Here is an 18,112-nt window from a genome sequence, read left to right on the forward strand (position 1 = left end):
CAAGAATCATTCACACCAGCAAGAAATCATCATAAACATTCCTAAGCACCTCACCATTCACCTCTGTCATGAGGTGAATTCTAAAATTCTTGAGAAAGTAGTTGCTAATCAACTATGTGAACATTTACAAAGTAATGACCTACTTGAGGAGTTTCAGTCAGGCTTCAGAGCTCATCATAGCACTGAAACAGCTCTGGTGAAGGTCACTAATGATATTCTCATGGCCTCAGATAATGGACTTGTGTCTATACTTGTCCTGTTAGATCTCAGTGCTGCATTTGATACAGTTGATCACAATATTCTCCTACAAAGACTTGAGCATACTGTAGGGATTAAGGGAAAAGCATTAGGCTGGTTTAAATCTTATCTGTCGGACAGATTCCAGTTTGTTCATGTTAATAATAAATCTTCCTCAAACTCTAGGGTCACTTGTGGAGTACCACAGGGTTCAGTCCTTGGACCAATTCTATTTACTATATATATGCTTCCGATTGGCAAAATTATCAGACAGCATGGGATTAATTTCCACTGTTATGCTGATGACACTCAGCTATATTTATCCATAAATCCTGATGAATCCAATCAGTTACTTCGACTGCAGTCATGTCTTGATGACATCAAAAGCTGGATGACTTTAAATTTCCTGCATTTAAATTCTGACAAGACAGAAGTTGTAATCTTTGGGCCAGAGTCTTCAAAAAATAAAGTTCTTAATCAATCCCTTAATCTGGATGGCATTAACTTGGCCTCTGGTAATAAAGTTAAAAATCTTGGTGTTGTTTTCGACCAAGACATGTCATTTAAATCCCATATTAAACAGGTTTCCAGAGTTTCCTTTTTTCACCTCCGGAATATCGCCAAAATTAGAAACATTCTGTCCAGGAGTGATGCTGAAAAACTAGTCCATGCATTTGTTACTTCAAGGCTGGACTATTGTAATTCTTTACTATCAGGAAGTCCACAAAATGCAGTTCGAAGTCTTCAGCTGATTCAAAATGCTGCGGCAAGAGTTCTGATGAAAATCAACAAGAGGGATCATATTTCTCCAATTTTAGCTTCCCTTCATTGGCTTCCTGTTAAATCAAGAATAGAATTTAAAATTCTCCTTCTAACGTATAAAGTCCTTAATAATCAAGCTCCACCATATATCAGAGCTCTGATTACCCCGTATGTTCCTAAAAGAGCACTTCGCTCTCAGACTGCAAGTCTGCTGCTGGTTCCTAGAGTCTCTAAAAGTAGAATGGGAGGCAGATCCTTTAGCTATCAGGCTCCTCTCCTGTGGAACCAACTCCCAGTTTTGGTCCGTGAGGCAGACACCCTATCTATTTTTAAGACTAATGTTAAAACTTTCCTTTTTGACAAAGCTTATAGTTAGAGTGGCTCATACCCTGAGCTATCTCTATAGTTGTGCTGTGATAGGCCTAGGCTGCTGGAGGACATCAGGGTCTAATTTTCTCACTCTACTGATTTCTACTGTTCTTCAGTCTACTGTTCTCCAGTTTTGCATTGTATTACATTGAAATGACTGTCGTCATTTCAGCTTTTAACTTTTTGCTCTCTCTCTTTTTCTTCATAGTAGGTACACCTGGTCTGGCGTTCTGTTAACTGTGACATCATCCAGAGAAGACGGCTCACCCGCTACTACCATCTAATGTAGAACAGATTACTAGATCAATGTGTGCTTCTGTGCTTGTTTGTCTGTCTTGTTGTGTCTCTGTTCTGTCTTCTGTAACCCCAGTCGGTCGAGGCAGATGACCGTTCATACTGAGCCCGGTTCTGCCGGAGGTTTTTCCTTCCCGTTAATGGGTGGTTTTTCTTCCCACTGTCGCTTCATGCTTGCTCAGTATGAGGGATTGCAGCAAAGCCATGTACAATGCAGACGACTCTCCCTGTGGCTCTACGGTTCCCCAGGAGTGAATGCTGCTTGTCGGGACTTTGATGCAATCAACTGGTTTCCTTATATAGGACATTTGACCAATCTGTATAATCTGACCCAATCTGTATAATATGATTGAACTTGACTTTGTAAAGTGCCTTGAGATGACATGTTTCATGATTTGGCGCTATATAAATAAAATTGAATTGAATTGAATTGAATTTGTCTTGGATGAACCCGGACACAGCAAACACACACACAGAGCTGGTTTCCAAAGTTTATTGAGACAGCAGGTAGTGGATGATGAAGCCAAAGTCATTTACCAGACGGAGGTTGCAGGGGTACAGGAAACTGGCAGGCGAGAACAGACCGGAGCAGACAGGAACAGAACCAGGAGACGAGCATGAACGAGACAGGCATGGTGTTCAGGAGACTGAGACGAACCGGCAACAAGGACAAACTGAAGGTGAGTGGTGAGAGCAGGTGGAGCGAGTCCGTGGCTGATTGCAGTCCTGTCAGGTGTTCCCAACCAGGGCTGCACCGAGGAAGGAACGAGGAAGTGTTCAGAATGCAGCCTTCAGGCTGCATCATGACAACCTCATCCTCATCATCTTCCCATTCATCTCACAGAACTTTGGTAAGCCTTCACTGCACTTCTCTTCTATTGCTTATCTTGCTGTTCTCTGTTCTTAGTTATCAATTCAGGTTTCTCTGCTTTCTGGGCATACAGATGCACTGGCCTCCACCTCGGCTAATTTTGGGGGAAAACATCCCTATTCTCATACGCCTGCTTATGCATATTGAAGTATAATTCAGCGTGAATGTTTCCTGCCGAGGTCTGAGCGCCAAAGTCTTAAAATATTGTATCAATAAATTCTTCTAATTATCTATTCTTTCCGTGTGAGTTTTTCAGATTGAAATAACTGCGCTCATTCTTAGTCTGTCATCATGGTCCAAAAGGCAGCTGCAATGTGCTGCAGCGCTGCACATCGATGGCAGGACGCTATGTGGAGAAATGCAGGCAGATGGAAAGAATAGCAATGAGCTTCTCTGTTCATGTGAACATATTTAAAATAATAGAAGAAAAATGGAAGCAGGACCTGTGGCAGCCTGGACAGGTTATCGTTTCATTTTCTGAACACAGTCTCAGTCAGAAACGGCTCCACATGATCTCTGCAGAGACCCAGGAAACTGTTTTAATGGAGAACTTCTGCTGTTTGACCCTTTCCTTTATTAAAGACATTATTTGGTATTATACAAATAAAAGAAACAACTATTTTGTCAACAGAAGTTTAACACAAACTGTTCAACAACATTTCAACAAAGCAGAAGAAAAACTCTTCATTTTATTTTTAATTTTCTGAGTTTAATAAGAAAATATTCCAGCTGCCAAATCCAATGAACAAAGGCAGTGAAAAGCCATTTTTCTCCTTATTCTAGCGGTTGGTGGATCAGTGACGGTCCTCATGTCAGACCAACAGCCTCCGTGGACTAAAGAGCTCCTCTGGTCTCCAAAGTCAAACCAGCGTCTTCATCAGCTCTTCATCCACAAACTGCTGCCTGACAGCCTGGAGCTGAACAAAGATCACCGCAGCTGCTGCTTTGCCTCAGAAGGAAAGAAGGGGAAGATTCTGAGCAGATGTGGACTTGGTAATAGTTCACAGCTTCATAGTCACTTCCCACATCAGTTCATAGGCCACATAGTTGCACACTTGAAGAAGTGGGACAGAGGCCTTGATGGTAGCAGCATGTTTGTGAGGATGATGAAGATGGAGAAGAAGATCTGCTGTCACATGCTGATGGCTCCAAACCAACTGAAGGGAGAAAATATTGTCATATTTCTGCTGTCATTGCTGTCATTAGTCCTCATTGCCTCTAAATGATGTTTCTGATAGAGAACAAACTGATTTCTGCATTCAAAGATGTTCAGTGTTGGGATCCTGAGTTTCTTTGACATAATCTGGATTTTGTTCCAGTTCTAATAGCTTGACTGACGACCTCTGTTTTCTCCATTGATCAGGACTGTAGCAACTTCAAAGCTGCAAATTTACTCTGATCCAGAACCAGCAAAGCAAACTTGACGTAACTGGTGGATCTGGAGCTGCTGCCATGAAATACCATTAATGTTGTTGAACTGGTGGAGAAAGGTGCGTTCATTAATCTGAGCAGAAGTCATTACCTGTGGTTAAAGATGGAAACCCTCAGATGTTGTCCAGAAATGCTGAATTCTCTGTTGTTTTCATATTTTCTCATGTATTTATCAGTTTTTTCTTCTTGAAACAGGCTTGCAGAGCCAGAATGTGTCATCAGTGAGCTGCTGAGAAGATGTCAGGACAAAAACATTCATCTGCATTTCATAGACGACGCTGCGTGGGAACTTTTCTCACAGATGCATGTGAGCATCTTCCTGAATGTTTGACTCAATATTTCTGTTCATATTAATAACTCACTGTATTGTGTTGATTAGAAAACCAGAGAAGCTCTTCCTAAAGGTTTCTCCATGGCTGTAGCGGCATTTCATGTTTACGGACATAAACTGGTGGCTCAGCTTATGTTTTATTTGCTGGGACTAAAACTATTTAGCCAAATTGTAGCAGATGTTTCATCCTAGGTACATAGCTGCACATGAAGAAATGACTCACTCCATTCTTTGTGCCACAGTTTCCAACAATGTGCTCCGAGCTTTTCTCTTCATCCCAGATCATGTAGAGAACACGAAGGCTGCCTGGATCTGGCCTAACAGTTTGGATCCATTTAAGGTTCTGCTAATGTGGCTCCATAGAAAGCTGAAGCTGCTCAGCAGCGCCACCTGCTGGTCTCCTATCCTGATGGAGACAGAATGAAGGCTGGAAACCAGAGGAAACCTCCAGAGAACAAATGTTTCAGAAAAATGAACAGAGAAATGTTCCTCTAAGGTTCCCACATTTCCATCAGATGAATGGTCTCTAAAGCTGCTCTGACTGAACCACACTGACAGTCCAGCTTTTCATTTCCACTCAGGGATTTTTAGTCAGAATCAAGTGAGACACCACCTGCTGATCTTTGGTTCTAACAGATGTTTTAAAGCTAGAAACTGAACCAAAGGATCCAGATAACTTGTTAAACTTCTGCCTTTAAACTCAGTTCTGACTAAATCTAGTAATCCATGTTTGATGCATGAATCATTTTAATAATTCCTCATTTTAACCCAACTTTAACTTTAAAATTCATCACATCTAAAAATGATTTTCTATCTTTCTGCCTGTCTGCCTGGATGCCAGATGTCGTCTTTCTCAGGTTCTAAAGTTATTTATGTAACAGGGAGACGATCTGAGGATCCAGGTTCTGTAGAGCAGATTCTGGTTCTGGTCCGTCTGAAATGTCCGGGAAACGAGAAAAAAGGAAATGATTCATGTTTGAATTTCTGATGAAAAGAGAAAATCTCTTTTCCTTCTCCAACGTCCACAGTGGACTTCATGAGGAGCTGCAGGTGAAGGTTTTACCCCCACAGTCCCTAAACAGGATTAAAATCTATGTTCTGACCTCAGCAGAGCAGAGCTGCATGATGAGCCTCAGATCCAACAGAACCAGAACCGTTCTGCAGGAAGAACAGAGAAAATCCTCCAAAAAAGATCTGAAAGTCTCTGAGCTGCTGCAGAAAGTGTTTCCATGCTCACCAAAGGAGAAGCTGGAGCAGATCAAACTTTATATTTACTCACTTTTAGATTTTACCTTCAGAAAGAAGGAAATAAAAAGATTTGATGTAAAATCCTGAAGAAAAGCTTCATCCTCTGATTGAAGAAACCATCATTTACTCACTGAGCTGTTTGCAGCAACAGATAAAAGGAGCAGAGCTGCCCAAACATTTGCAGAAAACATCTAAAATATGCTGAAAAACCTGCAGAAACTGCATCACAATGAAGAAAACATGCAGCCTGAAAACTTTAGAGTTGAGCTTTATTTCAGATTTCTGGGTTACAGGCTGAAAATGAAGTAGAGAGAAAAAAGATCAACTTTGCAGTTTCATCAGCATCAGATCAAAACTCCATGGAGCCACTAAATGCAGCTTAGTTTTCATTTCATCCTCATTGGTCCACAGAGACAAACAATATCAGACACTAAATGACAGACATGAGCAGATAAACAGGAATCAACATATCTAAGGTCAGAGTTCATCATCAGGATCCAGTCAGAGTCTCTTTAAACTCAAACTGCTGCAGCTTCAACCTCTGGATCATCAGGACAGCTCAGCCTCTCTCCTCCACTAAGATCATCACCTCCACCTCCTGCAGAGAGAAGAAGGAGCAACAGAGGAGATCAGTGAGTGTTTCAGCCTCTGGAAGCTGAACATGAACATCTCATCTGTTCCTGAAACATCAGCTGACTAAGAAACATGGAGGCTGTCCCTGAACACATCTGGATGAAACTAGTGAGAGAAGGACACATGTCCAGATGTGCTGAGTGGACTTCAGCAGAGCTTCTGCTCTGTAGAAAGACCACATGGTGACTAAATGTAATGATGGGCTGTGAAATCAGTGATTTGCAGGCTGCAGTCAGACTGATCTCAGAGCTGTGACTAAGATGAAACTGATCAGCTGTTTGCTGTTGAAATGAGAGAACAAAGAGTCTGAGATCAGATCTGATGCTCCACAGCTTGATGAATGAGGACCACTGTCTCTAGACATGGTGGAAGGCTGTCAGCTGGAATCCAGCTGCATTTCCTGGAGACATGAACACAACAACAACAGTCATCTTCACATGGACACAAAGACAGGAACACAACAAGCTGCTGGCTCCTCTGATTGGCTCATTGTTGTCTTTGTGTCCAATCAGGAAGCCTGTCACCATTCTCCTCCCACTGAGAAGCTGCAGCTTTACTGGAAACACTGGATCTTTGCTTTGGTACCAACTGGGTTCAGGTTCTGCTGACAGCAGCTGGACTCACTCCAACCATCTACTTACAGAGTTCCCAGTTTGTAGTCTGAACTCTTTACAAGATCCTGCAGCTGCTGAACATCTGAATCCTTCAGCTTGTTGTACCTCAGGTCCAGTTCTGTCAGATGGGACGGGTTGGACTTCAGCGCCGATACCAGATATTTACAGCTGATCTCTGACAAACTGCAGCTCCACAATCTGAATAAAGAATAAAATATGTGAGCTGAAGCCACCAGGATGCAGGTTCTAACAGTCCAACAGAACCAGTTAAAGAACTCTCATTAATATTAATGACAACAAGCTGCTGCTTCAATAAAGACCTGCTGACTTCAGCTCTTCAACAATCAACAATGTCAGAACCCCCCCCCCCCCCCAAAAAAAAAGGTGAGCACTGCCTGGGTGTGAGCAGAAAGCCTCCTTCTCTGCTCTCTGGGGGTTGGAGAGCTGCCTTTCAGCTCCTCACAGGGAGGTGGAGCCACTTTCCCCTGTCGGGAACAGCACAATGCATGCTGGGAGTCAGAAGCAGGATATTGGCCAGTCCTCATTATTGGCCAGGAAATATTTAATCCCTGAAAGCATGTTTCCTCAATTCTCCATCTGCACGGTCTTCCAGCAGTGCCAATGAATCCAGCCAGCAGCATTACGCACGAGTGTGTTTGACTGTTTGCAGCAATTAAAGTGATTGCTGCTCATCTCGTCACAATAATCTGTGGAACACGTCACCCTGGTGATGATTGGAGAGAGGAATGTGAAGGTAGAAAACCCAGAGAAGATATTAGCAGACTTTGATTTAAGATTTAAGATGACTTATGGACATTTAGATTTATCTGAAATGTCCCAGATGGATTTAAGAGTCACCAACAGCAGAATGAATAATACTGAGGTTTTAATGTCTCTGATCAAGATGATCTCTGATTAAAGTCTGATATGGAGTGAAAGTGAACATTTGAGAGGAATCCTCATGCAGGTTGGCTGTAATTCACCACTTCACCATCTGCGTCTCCAGTTTCCCCGTCTCCAAAATGAGCGTACGCCTGGGTCAGAGCTGGCATGAGGACCACACATTTTCCCCTAAGTTCATTTTTAGAGATCCTAACTTCTGGTGGAAAGTGGCGTACGCACATTTCAGCTCCATTTAGTGTCAGCAAGCTTTCTAAATGACAGCCCTGCTGACTTCAGCTCTTCGCCTCTGTCAGCTCCACCAGCAGCTCCATCAATACAAACTCAGCTTCTGCAGCCAAATTATTCAAGTTTCACAGAAAACAAACAAGTCAGCAGCAACTGTGGATCAAATATGAACAAATGGAGATTAATGCAGATAAATGAACTATTTTAATGATTCCACAGCCATAAAAACATGATGTCATGGAGGATATTTCATGTAAACTGACTTTAGGAGCTGAAGCTACCAGAAGCAGAACCTGGTACTGTGACATGTTGTGTCTGAGTGTTTTAGTCAGTAAAATCCTTGCAGAGCTTCTAAAAGTGCTGAAGCATCAATCAGGGATTATAGATTTGTTCCTGTCAGACAGATTCCAGGAGCTGAAATTGACTTTTCTAAACTGGCTTGAATCCCCTCTGAGCCGCTTCACATGAGGGGCATTTCTACACACTGGGGGTCCCAATGCTGTCCGCTTCTGACCTGAGATCAGGGCTCAGACTCAGCAAAGATTTATTACAATAGAAGATCTAAACTTTGTTCTTCAGCTGAATTACATCCTGTAGAAAATGGGGAAAAACTGACCCGATGAAGGTTTAAAGAGATTAAAAACCTTCAAATAAATGAAACATCAGTATTTTATTTCTTCTCTCTTCCTCAGTTCTGGATAAAAGCTGCAACTCTAAACTGAAATTCAGCTCATTGTTTCATGTTTTCTGCTGATTATTGAATAAATCCTGACAGGAAGTTAGAAAAAGAAAGAAACTTTAACTGGAGCAAAGCAGTGAAGAAGAAAGCAGACTTTACTATGAAGATCCTCAGTGTGGATCAGTAGAATATCAGGCAGATGTCTGCAGTTCAGTGTCAACACAACTTTCACATCACAAATATCAGAACTAAAACATGGAGTCTGACCTCAGTGTCTGTAGTTTGCAGAGGGGAGTCTGGAGGAAACCACAGAGCTCCTTCACTCCACAATCTTTCAGGTCGTTTCCATTCAGGTCCAGTTCTGTCAGATGGGACGGGTTGGACTTCAGCGCCGATACCAGATGATCACAGCTGATCTCTGACAACCTGCAGCTCATCAATCTGAATAAAGAATCAAAGATGTGAGCTGAAGCCGCCAGGATGCAGGTAAAAACTGAAACATGAACAAATAAATGATAAAATGTAGAAAATGAATGTCCCTGAATGTAAAAGTGCCAGAAACATGATGAACTGATGTCTCATATGTGATCCAGTAGAACTGATTTAAAGAGTTAAAGCCAACAGAACCAGAACATGTTATCATGATGTGTGAAGGTCCAGATCAAGGTGTGGTTCTCAGCAGTGGCGGCTGGTGATGAAGATGTTCTGGGCTTAGGGTTGGGGGGGGGCACTAGAGCTTGGAGATTAGCAGCCAACAATAAACTCTCCTTGAACATAAATCCATCCATGATCACTTGCTGCTGCTGGATATTTAAGTCTGATGGCTCTGGCGTCTGTTTAAAATGCTGCTGTCTTCTAGTCTGGCTCAGGGTTCTGCTAGAACAGTGGTTCTCAGAGCCACAATGTTCCAAACATGGATCATTTAACAGAGTTTTAACTCACATTGTTCTGTATTCATCTTCAAGCTAAAGCAGCAGCCTGCATGGAGGCTTTTCTCTAAGGAAACATGGCGTCTGTTTAAAGTTCTGCTCCTTCAGTCCCTGATCACTGAACATTGGTCCCATGTTCTGCTGCTGGGCTCACATGTTCTCCATCATACTGGCTCAGTTGTTCTCAGTGGGTCTCTGTTTGTCTGGAGGCTCATTGTGAGAACTAAAACCTAGTATGAGGAGACTTTCTCCACCTGCGGCCCTCAGCTGTGGCTCAGCCTTCCTGAAGACCCGAGGGCAGCTCAGAGCTTTGGACTAAATAAGAATCATCTGCATTTTTCAGCACATCTTTGCAAACCAATGAAATGTGTCCTCTGCATTTAACCCGTCCCTCAGGGAGTAGTGGGCTGCCACTGGGTGGCGCCCCGGAGCATTCTTGCTCTAAGGGTCTTGCTCAGGGACCAAGGGCAGGAGCCTGTGGGATTTGATCCAGCAAACTTGCAGTGCAAACATGGACTACTGATATATGCATGGTATTAGGTTTTAGCACTAAACACTGAACACTGGAATAATGAGGCACAGACTAAATCACCATTTGACACAAGTTATAAAGTGTTAACAATACCCCCCCTTTATTTAGGAAGACAAAAAGGTGAATAAAATAAATGTACTTTAGGACCTTTAAATAAAGACAAGTAACAAGCACTTCTCTGCATACAACACCAAAATAAAAACCTCATGGTGTCAATCTGAGATCCCAGTTCTATAATATTTGCTTAAATGTTTATTAATTAAAGCTAAAGACGGTAAAACCCAAGCTAACCCTACGTTGCGGGCCTGTTTCTATGCTTGTGAACATGGAGACCAAACTCAGTGGTGGCTTCTCTTAAAGGAGAAGTCCGGTCAAAATCAAAATTCAAACTGCTGAAAGTACTTTAAATATAAAACTACTACATACTGTGCAAAAAACTATAGGTTTTTTTAATTATGAATAATTTTCATTTAATCATGTTTATGTGGAGGAATCCATCTTGGTCAAGAATAGTACTGTCACCTCCCATTTTTTGACGTCACTCGGCGGACCCGCAGTTGAGCAAGTTTCAACGCTCTGTTTGTCATGGCGCACTATTTTCCAACATGGTGACGACATGTGCTCTGTACGAAGCAGAGAGTGATGAAGTACTTAGTGACAGTGATGGGAGCTCCGTGGAGCTATCATCATCTGATAGCGATATGGATTTTTTTAGAAGAGTTTCTTGACAGAAACCGGACTTTTGACGGAATCCAGCGTACCTATTTCCAGTGCAAACTCAGTCGGGTCCTACAGTATATATGTATACACGCGTGTGTGTGTGTGTGTGTGTGTGTGTGCGCTCCGCCGCAGCACGGCTTTGCCGGCGCTGCAGCGGAGCGTGCACACACACACACAGCGGAGGAGAGATCGAAGTGACTTAAGTTATATATTTGCCCTCTAGTAAATAGGTCAGGTGATTATTATTGTATACATATTAAAATATAAGAGCGTTCCAGCACATGCTGGGGCGGAGGGATACCACATCACATGTGGTATCCCTCCGCCCCTCTGCTCGGTGACCATCCCCGCAAATTCTAAATAAAACATTCTAAAATAAAAATAACTTACTGAGAATCGTCAATCCTCGTATGGGCGGACTTCCTGTTTGCGGTAAGGCGTATTGCGTCACTTCCTGTTGTTGCTGTGTGAACGACGGAGCTTTGCTCCAGGCTCTCTCGCTTTTTATCTTTAAACCTCTTTGCTGTAACATCTGTTTCCAAACATAAGCACTTTTAAAACATTGTCTGTGGCTGCTCATCACGTTTGGGAACTCCTCGTGTTTCACACGGTTTGTTCTTTGGCGTGATAATAGGGCGTTAGCCTAGCTTTAGCCTAGCTTTAGCCTAGCGCTAGCCAAGCCTTAGCCTCATAATGGCTTCTCCGGCTCTGACTAAGTCTCCTATCTGCTGCTCTCTGTGTCAGATGTTCAGTTATTCCTCTGCCTCCTTTAGTGATGATGGTACATGTAATAAATGTAGTGTTTTTGTAGCTTTGGAGGCGAGGGTGTCAGAATTGGAGACCCGGCTCCGTGCTGTTGAAAAACCAGCTGATAGCCGCTCTTTTGCTAGCGCGGAGCCGCATAGAGTAACTTCACGTAGCGAACCTAAAGCAGTAGCACCCGAGCAGCCTGGTAACCAGGCTGGCTGGGTGACAGTTCGTAGGAAGCATAGCTCTAGATTACAGACCCCAGATCACCACCAACCCATCTGCGTTTCTAATAAATTTTCCCCTCTGAGCGACAATCTCGCCGAGGAGCCGACCTTAATTATTGGCAGCTCCATAATAAGAAATATGGCACTAAAGAAACCAGGGACCATAGTTAAATGCCTACCAGGGGCCAGAACAGGCGACATAGAATCCTACCTAAAACTACTGGCTAAGGATAAGCGTAAATACCGCAAAATTGTTATTCACGCTGGCGGTAATGACACCCGGTCACGCCGATCAGAGGTCACCAAAGTTGGTGTTGCTTCGGTTTGTGAGTTTGCCAAAACTATGTCGGACTCTGTAATTTTCTCTGGTCCCCTGCCTGATCTGACCAGTGATGACATGTTTAGCCGCATGTCATCATTCAACCGCTGGTTGTCTAGGTGGTGTCCAGAAAACGACGTGGGCTACATTGATAACTGGAGAACTTTCTGGGGAAAACCTGGTCTGATCCGGAGAGACGGCATCCATCCTACTTTGGATGGTGCAGCTCTTCTTTCTAGGAATCTGGCCGGATTTATTAGTCCTCCTAAATGCTGACAACCCAGGGTCCAGACCAGGAAGCAGAGCCGTAGTTTAACACACCTCTCTGCAGCTTCTGTACTGTTACCCACCCATTACCCTATTGAGACGGTGTCTTTCCCACAGCCAAAACTTAACAGATCAAAAACTGATCTAAAAGGAACAAATCATAAAAACCTAATAAAAATCAATATGGTTCACCTTGAACCTAAAAATAAAATAATAAAATGTGGTCTATTAAATATAAGGTCTCTCCCTCCAAAGACTTTGTTAGTTAATGAATTGATTTCTGATAATCAGATTGATTTGTTTTGTCTCACAGAAACCTGGCTACAAGAGGACTACGTTAGTATAAATGAGTCAACCCCCTCCAGTTATTCAAATTTCCACATTCCCAGATCTGTGGGAAGAGGAGGAGGAGTGGCAACTATCTTTCAGTCTGATTTATTAATTAGTCCCAGGCCAACTAATAATTACAGTTCTTTTGAACATTTAACCCTCAGTTTCCCTCATCCAAACTGCAAAGCAATAAAACCTCTTCTGTTTGTTGTTTTGTATCGTCCACCAGGCCCTTACACTCAGTTTTTGGATGAGTTGTCAGATTTCTTATCTGATTCAGATTTCTTATCTGATTTGGTGTTAAATACTGATAAGGCTATTATAGTGGGTGATTTTAACATCCATGTTGACACTGAATGTGATAACCTTAGTGTAGCCTTTAAAACTATCCTAGATTCAATTGGTTTTGCTCAAAATGTGCATGAACCGACGCACTCTCGGCTCCATACTTTAGACCTTGTGCTGACATATGGCATTGATTGTGAAGAATTAACAGTATTTCCTCACAACCCTGTCCTGTCTGATCATTTTTTAATAACATTTGAGTTTAATCTAACTGAATTCTCCACCCCCAAAAGAGGGTTTCATTATAGTAGATTTTTATCGGATAATGCTGTATCAAAACTTAAAGAGTCTGTCCCCTTCCAAATATCCTCAGTATTGCAGAAATGCCCTGTAGATGGCAGCATTGCTGTTTCTTCCCATTCACAAATCGATACCTTTGCTAACAATGTGACTTCGTCATTGCGTTCTGCATTAGACAATGTAGCTCCCTTGAAAAAGAAGGTGATTATTCACAGGAAGCTGGCTCCTTGGTTTAATTCAGAGCTGCGTTCCTTGAAGCACAATGTTAGGAAATTGGAGAGAAAATGGCGCTCTACACACCAAGAGGAATCCTACTTAATCTGGAGGGACAGACTATTGTTGTATAACAAGACCCTCCGCAGAGTTAGAGCAGCATATTTTTCATCATTAATTGAAGAGAATAAAAATAATCCTAGATTTCTCTTTAGTACAGTTGCCAAACTTACCCAGAGCCACAGCTCTGTTGATCCATCCATTCCCTTAGCTCTCAGTAGTAATGATTTTATGGGATTCTTCATAAATAAAATTGATGCCATTAAAAATAAAATAATTGGCATCCTCCCAAACATGATTACCTCGTCCTCAGTAAGTGAGGCAGCATTGGAGGAATCTTTAGAATCTGCGCAGTGTTTGAACTGTTTAGAAGCAGTAGAGCTTTCTGAGCTATCTAAAATTTTAGCTTCATCTAAACCTTCTACCTGTATGTTAGACCCAATCCCAACCAAGTTGTTTAAGGAGGTATTCCCTCTGATCAGTGGTCCTATTTTAGACATGATTAATCTATCCTTAGTAAATGGATATGTACCACAGGTTTTGAAAGTAACTGTTATTAAACCTTTACTTAAGAAACCTTCTCTTGATCAAGATGAGTTAGTAAATTACAGACCTATATCTAATCTTCTTTTCTTATCTAAAATTCTTGAGAAAGTAGTTGCTAATCAACTTTGTGAACATTTACAAAGTAATGACCTACTTGAGGAGTTTCAGTCAGGCTTCAGAGCTCATCATAGCACTGAAACAGCTCTGGTGAAGGTCACTAATGATATTCTCATGGCCTCAGATAATGGACTTGTGTCTATACTTGTCCTGTTAGATCTCAGTGCTGCGTTTGATACAGTTGATCACAATATTCTCCTACAAAGACTTGAACATACTGTAGGGATTAAGGGGAAAGCATTAGGCTGGTTTAAATCTTATCTGTCAGACAGATTCCAATTTGTTCATGTTAATAATAAATCTTCCTCAAACTCTAGGGTCACCTGTGGAGTACCACAGGGTTCAGTCCTTGGACCAATTCTCTTTACTATATATATGCTTCCGATAGGCAAAATTATCAGACAGCATGGGATTAATTTCCACTGTTATGCTGATGATACTCAGCTATATTTATCCATAAATCCTGATGAATCCAATCAATTACTTCGACTGCAGTCTTGTCTTGATGACATCAAAAGCTGGATGTCTTTAAATTTCCTGCATCTAAATTCTGACAAGACCGAAGTTTTAATCTTTGGGCCAGAGTCCTCAAAAAATAAACTTCTTAACCAATCACTTAATCTGGGTGGCATTAACCTGGCCTCTGGTAATAAAGTAAAAAATCTTGGTGTTATTTTTGACCAAGACATGTCATTTAAATCCCATATTAAACAGGTTTCCAGAGTTTCCTTTTTTCACCTCCGGAATATCGCCAGAATTAGAAACATTCTGTCCAGGAGTGATGCTGAAAAACTGGTCCATGCATTTGTTACTTCAAGGCTGGACTATTGTAATTCTTTACTATCAGGAATTCCACAAAATGCAGTTCAAAGCCTTCAGCTGATCCAAAATGCTGCAGCAAGAGTTCTGATGAAAATCAACAAGAGGGATCATATTTCTCCTATTTTAGCTTCCCTTCATTGGCTTCCTGTTAAATCAAGAATAGAATTTAAAATTCTTCTTCTAACATATAAAGCCCTTCATAATCAAGCTCCATCATATATCAGAGCTCTGATTACCCCGTATGTTCCTAACAGAGCACTTCGCTCTCAGACTGCAGGTCTGCTGGTGGTTCCTAGAGTCTCTAAAAGTAGAATGGGAGGCAGATCCTTTAGCTATCAGGCTCCTCTCCTGTGGAACCAACTCCCAGTTTTGGTCCGTGAGGCAGACACCCTGTCTACTTTTAAGACTAGGCTTAAAACTTTTCTTTTTGACAAAAATTATAACTAGTGACTCATGTTACTCTCAGCTACCTTTATAGTTTTACTGCTATAGGCTTAGGTTACTGGAGTATATCAGGATCTAATTTTCTCACTACATTGAGTTCTACTGTTCTTCAATTATGCATTATGTGTTGTCATTTCTGCTTTAACTTTCTGTTCTCTCTCTTTTCTCTTCATAGTAGGTACACCTGGTCTGGCGTTCTGTTAACTGTGACATCATCCAGAGAAGACGGCTCACCCGCTACTACCATCTAATGTAGAACAGATTACTAGATCAATGTGTGCTTCTGTGCTTTTTTGTTTCTCTTGTTGTGTCTCTGTTCTGTCTTCTGTAACCCCAGTCGGTCGAGGCAGATGACCGTTCATACTGAGCCCGGTTCTGCCGGAGGTTTTTTTTCCCGTTAATGGGTGGTTTTTCTTCCCACTGTCGCTTCATGCTTGCTCAGTATGAGGGATTGCAGCAAAGCCATGTACAATGCAGATGACTCTTCCTGTGGCTCTACGCTTCTCCAGGAGTGAATGCTGCTTGTCGGGACTTTGATGCAATCAACTGGTTTCCTTATATAGGACATTTTTGACCAATCTGTATAATCTGACCCAATCTGTATAATATGATTGAACTTGACTTTGTAAAGTGCCTTGAGATGACATGTTTCATGATTTGGCGCTATATAAATAAAATTGAATTGAAAAAATTGAATTGAATCCTGGCTCTCATGTCATGTTCAAAACATTCTTCTTCAAAATGGTCGCTGCATATGACGTGTTTTCTCTCTGGCCAGAAGTTAAATGGCAAATCCGCTCTGTTTAAGTTGGCAATCCAGCAACAAGCCCGGTGGCTCATGAATCGGGAAGTTGAAATAAGCAATGTTTTTTCCACTTTTACCAGTTGTGTTGGAACATCCGATGGCCATGCACGTGGGCATTGTTGCTTCAGCAATAGCTCTTGGGAATGTCAGTGGTGAAGTCCTCTGGAAATCTGAAAAAATTATTGATGATCGCAGCTATGTAGAACGGCTCCTATTGACTTTGCATGGAAATTAGAGAGAAATGCTGTCGCCGCTTCCGCTTTTCCACACCCCAGGATGTGATGTCAAACGCCCCTTACTGCCCAACTATGGGCAGTAATGTCAGCCCCCATACACAGTGATTCAGACGACAATTTATGTTTTTATTTTCTTATTGATTAAAGATAAGTTCATTAAATAACCACAAACGTATTAGTTTTAGTTATAGCTAATGATACCCTGATTTTTCCTTGTTGACCGGACTTCCCCTTTAAAGAGCAAATAATAAACTAAAAAGGAACCTTGGTCTAGATGAATAATAATGCTAACAGAAACGCTCTGCTCTGTGACTACTGTGAGGGACAGAGCAAACCAGACCCCATAGACTCATTTCCTGGCCTGATCCTGGATCCTGGTTTCCTGGAGCAAAGTGGACCTCTGCTCTCCAGCCTGGACCCACACAAGATGGTTTTATTCACTATGGACCAGAAAACTGTTTATGGAGTCTGCTCTAAAGTAATGACTCAAAGACACCTCCAGAACCGTGCAGTCTGTCTATGGACTGATAAACTTGCTGGTAGAGCACCCCAGTGGAGGACTTTATACAAGCCTCCAATTAAAAAGAGAACTGCTGATCTCCAATGGAGGATCTTACATGGTGCCATCGCCACAAACCCGTTTTTATCTGTTATTAAATCGGGCTGTTTTAAACGAGTGTCCTTTCTGCAGTCTGTCTGAAAACTTTTCTCATGTTTTTATGGACTGCATCAGACCAAAGACCGTTTTTAGCCTTTTAACAAATGTTTTTAGTCTTTTTGGCACAGTTTTTACAATTTCTTTATTTATTGGAGGAGTGTGTCAAAATAAAAGTAATAAGCCAAAGGCCAGACTTTTAAACTTTTTAATCAGTGAGGCAAAGATGGCCTTTTATTTGTCCCGTAGAGACAGACTGCAGGGAGGACCTCATCTTGATGCTGTGGCTCTGTGGAAGTGCAACGTTAAAGCCAGGATTAGGCTGGAGTTTCACTTACAGAGCCACGCAGAACATGGAGGATTTTATGCAGTTGTGGGGTTTTAACAAGATTTTATGTGAAGTGTTTGAGGGAGGAGAACTTCAATTTAACAAGCTCCTGATTTAAGTATTTTATGTAAATGACACTTGTTTTTAACTAAATTATTTAATTGTTTGAACTTTTTGTTAAAAGTCAAAAGTCTTCTTTTGTTTTTGTTTTTTATTGGCAGATGGCAACCAGCTTAAGGTGTATTGGGGACATAAAAGCTTCAAAGCCAAATGTGGAGCTTTTATGTCCCCAATCTATCCAAAGCTGTTACAATCAGATTCATGATGATCCCAACAGTCCTGCAGCACAGCCATAGTTGGATGACCATAATTATGTCCCTGTAGATTGACCCAGTACACATACATTAGCTTCAATCTTCTTAAGCTTAAAGGAAGCTCACCAGTTTAACCTGCAAAGCAGCTAAAGGAGATGAAAGCTCCACAACATATTGGTAACCCTTGTGTTTGTTCACTATCAAGTTTCCTCCAATGACTGTCAGCAGCTGCCATATATGCTATACACCCATAATCCAAGGAAGATCTCATGAGAGCCTGATAAACTGCCAACAGCACTTCTTGAAGCTCCCCATTCCT

The sequence above is a fragment of the Fundulus heteroclitus genome, unplaced genomic scaffold (genome assembly GCF_011125445.2).
Source record: "Fundulus heteroclitus isolate FHET01 unplaced genomic scaffold, MU-UCD_Fhet_4.1 scaffold_180, whole genome shotgun sequence".
In the NCBI taxonomy this organism is placed as follows: Eukaryota; Metazoa; Chordata; class Actinopteri; order Cyprinodontiformes; family Fundulidae; genus Fundulus; species Fundulus heteroclitus.